Raw genomic sequence first — 9,989 nt, forward strand, 5'->3', positions numbered from 1 at the left:
GGGATCGAGCCCCACCCCGCCCCAGAACCAGTCAAGTGGGAGGGGTCCGGGTAGGAGGACGAGTCGTTGGGCGAGGGAGGGGGGGTTCTCCTGCAAGGTGGGCCGTGGGGCGCTGGCGTCGAGGAGCAGCGGCGGGGTCGGCGATGGCGGTCAACGCGAGCGTCGGGGTCGAGTGGCTAGCACGATGGGGTCGTGCCCCCGATCCAGATCGTGGGAGGGAGTGGGAACAGGGGGGAGTGGTGGATCGGGTGAGTAGCTAGGATTTCGGGGAGGGGTTATACAGGGGGTAGGGAGGGCTGTGTGGCCTGGCCTTTAGTTAGGTGGGCTAACAAGCCCAGTAGCTTAGGTTCTCCTCCTTTTCTTTTTTGTTTTCCATTTTCTCTTTCCCTTTTGCATTTTCCTTTTTGTACAAAATGAGTTTTGCTATGAACAAAACTTAGCACATAAATCTAACACAATATATTGAGATGGAACAAAAAGTATGGGGTTAGAAGGAGTTGTCTAACCATTTTTAGAAATTGAAAAGGCCAATTTAGTTGCTGCTGGTCCAAAAATTAATTTTAGGGGCATTTTGGATTTCAAAAGAGGTTGGTTCCAACATGACAAATATCCAGGGATTATTTACCACACTTTGAACATTTTAGTTTCCATGTTTGGCAATTTTGAATTTTGACTTTGATTTGAATTTGAAATTTGATCCGGTTTTAAACCAACGCGAGTTTAACTACAGTAATCATGATGACGTGGCATCATTAGTAAGGAATTACTATGGCTTAATTATCCGGGTGTCACAATGGGGTGACTGTGGGTTGAGTTAAGTGGAGCACAAAAGTTCTTGGTTCGATAGGTAGTTTTTGGGAAGCACACTTTGGCAGTTGATCAACAATGTTGTTTTCCACGCGGGGAACGTGCTCCATTTGCAGACCGTCAAAGTGTTCTTCCAGCTTCCTCACTTCATCCATGTATGCCCCCATCAATGGTCTTTGTTAGTCCTTGTTAACTTGCTTCACCACAGGCTGCGAATCTCCTCGGATGATTAGCTTTTTGATCCCCAACTCTACCGCAATTCTGACGCCGACAAGAAGTCCCTCATACTCAGCAGTCTTGTAGGTAGCCTCCTCCCGGGGGAAATGCATTTGAACCAGTACTTGAGATGCTCTCCGATGAGTGCAATGAGCAGCAGCCCGGCACCAGCGCCTTTCAACGAGAAGGCACCATCAAAGTACATGACCCAATTCTTCTTAGTTTAGGAGTGCTGACTCCTGGATCTCATCATCTGGAGTTGGTGTCCATTTTGAAATGAATTTAGCTAATACCCTGCTATGGATAGTTGATGTGCTCTCAAACTTGAGAGCAAAGCTTGACAACTCAAGTGCCCATTCCACTATTCTGCAGGTTGCCTTTGGATTCCTTAGAATACAATGCAACGGAAAGCAGGTGAACACCGTGATCTCATGTGCTTCAAAGGAGCAGCACAGTTTCCTCGAGGCCATGAGTAGGACGAAGAGCAACTTCCGCACGCCCGATTACCTTGACCTAGCCCCTGTAGAAGGTAACTAACAAAGTAGACTGGATGTTGCACCACTTTATTCTTTGAAGTAACTTGCTCCTCAGCCGATTCTCTATGCACCGTTTCCTCCTCCCCGACACCTAGTGTTGCCGGGGAAATTGCTACTTCGCCAACGGGGGCCCCTGCTATGGTTGCTTCCTTATTACCAGCTTCTCTTTGTGCAACTAGTGCATCACTGACAACTTGGTTTGTTGCCACTAAATATAGGAGCAACAGTTCTTGTGGTTTAGGCGCGACTAGAGTTGGCGCAGAGGACAAGTACCTTTCCAGGTCTTGCAGCGCAGCCTCCCTTCCGGAGTCCATTTTACAGACCTGCCTTGTTCAAGATGTTGCAAAATGGCAGGGCGCGCTCAGCAGACCTTGAAACGAACCTGCTCAAAGCTGCAACACATCCGGCAAGGTGCCTTACATCCTTGATGGTCTTGGTTGCTTGGATCTACTCAATGGCCTTAATCTTGTCGGGGTTCGTTTCGATCCCATGCTGTGATATAAAGAACCCAAGGAGTTTTCCAAAGGGGACCCCAAACACACACTTTTTAAGGTTGAGATTCATGTTGATCTTTCGCAAGTTGGCGAAGGTTTCCTCCAAATCTTGGATCAGAGTAGACTTGCCTTTGGTCTTGACCATGATATCATCCATGTAGGTTTCTATGTTTCTGTGCAACCGTGGCTCAAACCCTATCTGAACTACTCTTGCAAATGTTGATCCTGCACTCTTTAGTCCGAAAGGCATCCGTACAAAAAAGTACGTGCCACATGGAGTAATGAATGTAGCTTTCTCTTCATCTTCTTCGAACATGAATATTTGGTGGTATCCAGAGTATGCGTCAAGAAACGAAAGCAGGTCACAACCGGCCGCGGAGTCCACAGTTTGGTTGATGCGCGGCAAGGAAAATGGTCCTTTGGGCAGGCTTTATTGAGATCAGTGTAATCAATGCAAACCTTCCATTTCCCATTCTCCTTGCGAACAACGGTCGGATTTGCCAACCAGGTTGGATGTAGCACCCACTGACCAGGCCAGCTGCCTCAAGTTACTTGATTTCCTCTGCTATGAATTGCGGTCGTTCCAAAGCTTGCTTCCTGAACTTTTTCTTGACGGGCCGAGCATGAGGGCAGACAACAAGATGGTGCTCAATTACCTTCCTGGGAACACCCGGGATGTCAGATGGTTGCCATGCAAACACATCTACATTCGCCCGCAGAAACATAATGACCACACTTTCATATTTGCTATCTAGGGTGGCGCTGATGGTGAAGGTACCTTCATCGCCATCCTCCCTCGCCAGCACCTTCTTTGTCACAGGTGGAGCGGCCTTGGAGTTCTTGCCAGTAGAGCTTTCCGTGAGTCCTATCAATAGTATGTTGGGCTGTTTCCATAGCATCATCAAATACAACCCACTAATGACCCATTATGCCTATCGATAGAATGAAGCCCGTTAAACATATCGTCCTCTTAAAGGCCCGTTATGGTCGGCCCATAAACAGACGATTCCCATTGTAGCCCGTTTACGGCCCATATTGCAGTCCGTTATTGGTCCACAAATAGTATACCCATGTTTAGCCAATTGATTATATGGCCCATAGAAGGCCCATTGATTCTATGGCCCGTAGAAGGCCCATGGATCCTTCTGCCCGTAGGAGGCCCATGGCACTATAGCAGGTAGCAGGACCATTGTTACAATGGTCAGTATGTTGCCCATGGTTATTGTGACCTACTTTTTAAAAATAGGTTACTGTGGCCACTAGAAAAATGTGGAAAAGAACCGAAGTGACTACAACCAAACAAGTAAACAAGACAATAAGGAAATATATAAGGAAGCAACTAACGCTAGGCTATTACGGCTATTACAGATATTACGTCCACTGGGCATCAAGCTTTGCCACTAGTGCAAATATAGGGAACAAAGCAGCATATTACAGCCAATGCAAATAAACGCGGCAGCAAAACAATTCCATAACTGAAAAAACTTCAGAAGAGCTCAAGAAACGTTATCTTGGGTATCCACCATGCTGGCAATAAACTTAGCAAGCTTATTAGCTTATTTGCTTTTGGTCTTGGTGGGAGCTGTCTTCCCGTCAGCTTCTGCTGCAACCGCGTCTCTGTAGAGCTTGTCCATACATATAACCGCATCTTTCTGATATGAGTTTATGAAGATGACACCCATGGGCCCTGGCATCTTCAACGTATTGTAAGCATAATGAGAAGCTACCATGAACTTGGCCAAGGCAGCGCGGCCAAGGATTCCATTGAACGGCAAGGGAATCTTAACCACATGAAACACTATCTTCTTAGTTCGGTAGTTTAGATCTCTGCCAAATCTGACCGGCAGTGTTATTTTTCCCTTCGGTTGGCTCCTTCCCGGGTTGATTCCTTGGAATGTACCTGTTTTGTTGAGCTCTTCCTTATGTATCTATAGCCTCTCGATCACCTCTGGGGAGATCAAGTTCAAGCCAGCCCCACCCTCAACTAACATTTTCATGACCTTGAGGTTGCGAATTGTTGGTGAGACCAACAATGGCAAGCACCCGGCTGTTGTCGTGCAATTAGGGTGGTTCTTGGCATAAAAAATGATAGGCGTGTGAGACCACTTGAGGGGCTTTCGTGCATCTGCCGTCGGTACCGTCGCAATGACTTCTCGGGCCCACTGCTTGAGCTAACGATGGGAGGAATGCAAAGACGCACCCCCGTCAATGCACACGGCCTCTGTTGCCTTCTGGAATTCTTGTTCACTTGACTCATCATCCTCATCCTCACTTTCTTCACCATCTTCTCACTTTTCTCAGCCCCTGGCAGGCTTTTCTTTCTTCTGGCCAGCATTGCCTCATTGTCCACCTCATCCACCATGGCCCTTCTTGCCGGATCCACCTGTACCTTCATGATCTTTATCCTTGTCTCACTTCTCGTACTCTGCTTTCTGCTTTTCAACTAGCTTCTCAACTTGGCGGCACTCTTTTAGATCGTGGCCGTGGTATGGCGAATCGTGTGGTACGTCCTGTCAAACTTGCCAGCCTTCTCCCCCGTGGCGAGGACCTGGCAATCAACGCATGAAGCTACTTCCTTGCCGGTACTCTCTATCCTACGTTTCTTGGCGGGGCTGGAGTTGATGGACCCTTCCACAGGTATGACCATCTTGCCTCTTTGTTTTCTGTTGTGTCTCTGATTCTTCTTCCCCAAGGCAGTCACATCATCATCGTTAGAATCGATCTCAGCGGCGCCTTCCTCCACGGGAAGCCTTCTCCCTTCTTCAGCGCGTGCACATTTGTCCGCCAACGTGTAAAGTTCATTGACGGTCTTTGGCAAGAAGATACGCCTCTTCTCATGCATCTTGCGGTTGCGCACATTTGATATCTGGTATGTTGTGATGCACACGGCTGAACCTCTAAATGTACTTGCGCAGGCTTTCTCCTTGTTTCTGTGGGATGACTTGCAAGTCGCTGGGCAACTCTGGACCTTTCTGTCCTCCGGTAAAAGCACGAACGAACTCATTGTGATGAGGACATCAATACCATTGTTACACCCACAGCCCCTACTGTTACATATACTGGACCAATTACTAGAGCTCGCGCACGCCAATTAAATTACCAGGTACTTTCGTTTCTTGGTAATGATTCTAATGTTCATGAGATTATGATGCTGCCTAAATTGGATACATTTGTTTTGCTTACAAATGAAGGGCCTAGCTTGGAGAAGGATGAACATTGGAGCAAGAACACGCATGGAGTTGATGGCATGCGCAAGGGGATCAAGAACGGAGTTACAAGTGATGATTTCAGGACTTTGAAGCCGCCATAAGGAGTGCATGAAGCCTTGGACGAAATATACAAGATGCCACTTCATAATATTCGTCCATAGGCTATTCTAGGTGCTGCGTCACCTTATTAATGGGCCAGGCCCATGTAATTTCGAAATACTTAAGTATAGGCTATTTTTAGAGTCCTTATGTGTGGGGAAACAAGAGTTAGGGTTGGTTTCGGACCCCACCCTCAAGGGCCACGAAATTCCCCCCTCTTCCTCCATATATACAGCCCTTAGGGCATCATTTAGACTTTGGGTTTTGTTTAGATTAAAAGTTCGCCATAGCTGCAACTTCGCGTACTTCGTTTGTGTCCAACGACCAGACCAAGACGTCACAGAACCCCACCTTGATCAATAAAGCTTTCATCTTATATTCGCAATATCCCGATTGCAATCTTAGTTTCTTGCTTGTTCTTCGTTTGCTCGCAGGAAACAGACCCTTGTGGTCAGGTTGATCGTGCTCCGGCGTGGTCAGTAACCCTCGGAAGTTGGTTTAGCGATTGCTAAGGCGCGACGTCTCGCACGTTCGTAGTCGGATCGTCAAGGTCGACTCCCACAGAAAACGATAGCCACCATCTCATCGAAACATCGGGACACCTTAGACTCTATCAAGTGGTATCAGATTTCCAGGTTGCTCGGTGAGATTTTACAGTTTTTCGTAGATTAGATCGAGTCTGTTCTTCATACCTACAGTCCACGAAAAAGCCAGAAAAAAAAATTAGGGTTAGTTCATCATATCCGAACCAATCTGAGCCTTTGCATAATCTTTTTAGGGTTTTTGCTTTGTTGAATTTGCGGTTGCATCCTCGTGTCAAGTTGCTGGTCTTAGAGTCTAGTCTTTTAGAGTTTCGAGTTCTGGTCATAAGTTGTCACGCCGCCGCCGCACCATCATCATCGCCCATCTACCACTTTTGCTTATCCGCCACCGCTCTGAATCCATATCCATATACCACCACCAATCCGTATCCATATACCACCACCAATCTGTATCCATATACCACCACCGCTACCATATACCACCACCGCTGCCATATACCACAACCATATATCCACCACCAATCCGAGTTCTTCTCATATTAGGTTTGTTCTTGAGATCAATCTAAATTCTGATTCGTGTTTCCTTGCCTGCGTAGGTCCCGGAAAAAAAAGAGTCTGGAGACCCCCGGGAAGTTTTTAGGCCAAAATTTTCACGGGCAATTTTTTTCCCTATCCTATTTTTAGGCTTTTCTGAGTCTTAAGAGCCACGTGCCATCATAGTGATTTTTTGTCGCACTTTTTCATCGTCGCTGCCCTGATTTCCGAAAAAAAAGTGAAAAAAAAAATTCCGTGCCCATCCTATCAGTTTGACGAGGGAAGAGTTTTGAGACACTCGCCATTATAGTGATTTTTCGCAAAAAAAAGAGGAGCGCAAAAAAAAGAGCGAAAAAAAGAGTTCTAGAGTGTGCTTTTCCCTTATTTACGTGCAGCGCCGTGATTTTGTTAGTGTTCTAGGCTCGCGTCTCTAGCACGGTCTAGCCTAGGACCAGCACAGTACCATCGTTGAGCGTTTATTCAACTTTGCATCTCTGAATTGATTATTGCTGACCCTTTTTGCTACCATACTATAAGCCTTCCCAGCTCCACATACATCTACGTCGTGCGTTTGACTCTCCCTGGCAATCGCTCTATCCAAGCTTTTGAGAGTTTTGACTACAACGGTTGCCGATCACCGCCTGCTGCTGGGTAAGAACTGGTAAGAATTTGAGATTTGCTTGACGGATTTGTGACACCCGCCACCACCACCACTTGTTAGTAGTCTGTAGGATCATATTCTTGTGTGTTTCTATTGCTGCTAACCATGCCAGGTTCACAAGCCGACGAGACTGACTGGGAGAACTTGACGAACAAGGAGCTTCATGATATGTTTCAGCAAATGATGAGTGGACAGGTGCAAGATGTGATAAACAGATTTGAAGAGGCCATGGAGAAGATAGATGGCATGGAGAAGACGTTTGAAACAAAGCTCGATAACAAGTTTGCTGAATTGCTTTCGCGTTTTCCACCACCACCACCGGCTGCTCCTGCCGCACCTCTGCAACAACAGCAACAACATCGACTACCTCCACGTCGGGAAACAGCCCTCCGCCGAGCGAGCCGTGTCCCTCTTCAGTTAGGCCAAACTGCTGGTGCTGCTGTTGATACTTCTGTGGCTCCTACTGCTGATGTGGAGGAGGATGATTATGTGGGAGATTATGAGGATGAGGTTGATCAAAATCAGAACTACGTGCCACCACCAGCACAGCAACCACCAGGTCGTCCACATGCAAATAATGGCAACGGTAGGGCTCACCCTCAGGTACGAGATCATGACCATCTCCCTAAACTAAAATTGAATATTCCACCATTTGAGGGTAGATATGTTCCTGATATATATCTTACTTGGGAGTTAGAAACTGAACAATGATTTACATGTTTACAATATCCCGAGGAGAGACGTGTTCCTGCTGCTGTTTGTGCATTCACTAGTTTTGCATGTGTTTGGTGGTCTGAGCATTGTAGATTATATCCTATTCCGGATACTTGGGCTGCTTTGGAAACTGCTATGCGTACTCGTTGGGTTCCACCATATTATCAACGTGAATTACTTCAAAAATTGCAGCGCTTAAGAGAGGGAAAAAATTCTGTAGAAGAATATTATCAGGAATTACAAACTGGCATGATTAGATGTGGTATTGTTGAGGAGAATGAAGCTATGCTTGCACGTTTTATGGGTGGATTAAATAGAGAGATTCAGACGATTCTAGAGTATAAGGAGTATACTAATATCACTCGTTTATTCCATCTTGCTTGTAAAGCTGAACGTGAAGTGCAGGATCGACAGGCTTTGGCGCGGACTAACTTTTCTGTAGGTCGACCTTCATCATGGACACCACGTGCATCATCTACTTCCACACGTTCTGCTACACCGGCGCCTCCGTCGGCTGCCACCTCCAACCGTGATACAATAAAGCAGGCACAATCACCACTATCTGCCAAGAGCACACCTTCTGGGCCTGCAAAGAGCTCTTCTTCATCCATGGCATCAACAGGGCAAACACATGATATTATTTGTCGATGTTGCAAGGGTGGAGGTCATTATGCGAGAGAATGCCCATCTAAGCGTGTGATGATTGTTACTGAGGATGGTGGGTATGAGTCCGCTAGTGACTATGATGAGGAGACTTTGGCTCTTATTACACGTGAAGAACACGGTGGAGACGATTCTGATCATGAGACGCAATACATGGCTCCTGAAGATGCTGACAGGTATGAATGTTTAGTTGCTCAACGTGTTTTGAGTGTGCAGGTTACACAAGCTGAGCAAAATCAGAGGCATAATTTGTTCCATACAAAGGGAGTTGTGAAGGAACGTTCTATTCGCGTGATCATAGATGGAGGGAGCTGCAATAACTTGGCTAGCATGGAGATGGTGGAGAAGCTATCTCTCACCACAAGACCACATCCACATCCTTACTACATCCAATGGTTCAACAACAGCGGCAAGGTTAAGGTAACACGTACTATTCGTGTGCATTTTAGTATCTCTACATATGCTGATTATGTTGATTGTGATGTGGTACCTATGCAAGCATGTTCCTTATTACTTGGTAGACCATGGCAATTTGATAAAAATTCTGTACACCATGGTAGAAACAATCAGTATACTCTTGTTCATAACGATAAAAATATTACTTTGCTTCCTATGACTCTTCATTCCATTTTGGAAGATGATATTAATAGAGCTAATAAAGCAAAACAGGAGACAAATAAGAGTGAAAATCAGATTGTGGCAAAAGAATTTGAGCACCAAATGAAGCCTAATAATAAACCATCTACTGTTGTTTCTGAAATTAAATTGAAAACTGCATGTTTACTTGCCACCAAATCTGATATTGATGAGCTAGATTTTAGCAAATCTGTTTGCTATGCTTTTGTGTGCAAAGAGGCATTATTTTCATTCGAGGACGTGCCTTCCTCTTTGCCCCCTGCTGTCACTAACATTTTGCAGGAGTTCGCTGACGTCTTTCCACAAGACGTGCCACCGGGATTACCACCTATTCGAGGGATTGAGCATCAAATTGACTTAATTCCCGGTGCTTCGCTACCCAACCGTGCACCATACCGTACCAATCTAGAGGAGACGAAGGAGATTATGCGTCAAGTACAAGAACTGCTCGACAAAGGTTATATACGCGAATCCCTTAGTCCTTCTGCTGTTCCTATCATTTTAGTGCCGAAAAAGGATGGTACGTCGCGTATGTGCGTTGATTGTAGAGGCATTAATAATATTACTATTCGTTATCATCATCCTATTCCTAGGCTAGATGATATGCTTGATGAATTGAGTGGCTCTACAATATTCTCCAAAGTTGATTTGCGTAGTGGATACCATCAAATTCGTATGAAATTGGGTGATGAATGGAAAACAGCATTTAAAACTAAGTTTGGATTATATGAGTGGTTAGTCATGCCTTTTGGGTTAACTAATGCACCTAGTACTTTCATGAGGTTAATGAACGAAGTTTTACGTGCTTTCATTGGATGATTTGTGGTAGTTTACTTTGATGACATATTGATTTATAGCAAATCTTTGGAGGAACATTT

The sequence above is a fragment of the Triticum dicoccoides genome, chromosome 3A (assembly GCF_002162155.2).
Source record: "Triticum dicoccoides isolate Atlit2015 ecotype Zavitan chromosome 3A, WEW_v2.0, whole genome shotgun sequence".
In the NCBI taxonomy this organism is placed as follows: Eukaryota; Viridiplantae; Streptophyta; class Magnoliopsida; order Poales; family Poaceae; genus Triticum; species Triticum dicoccoides.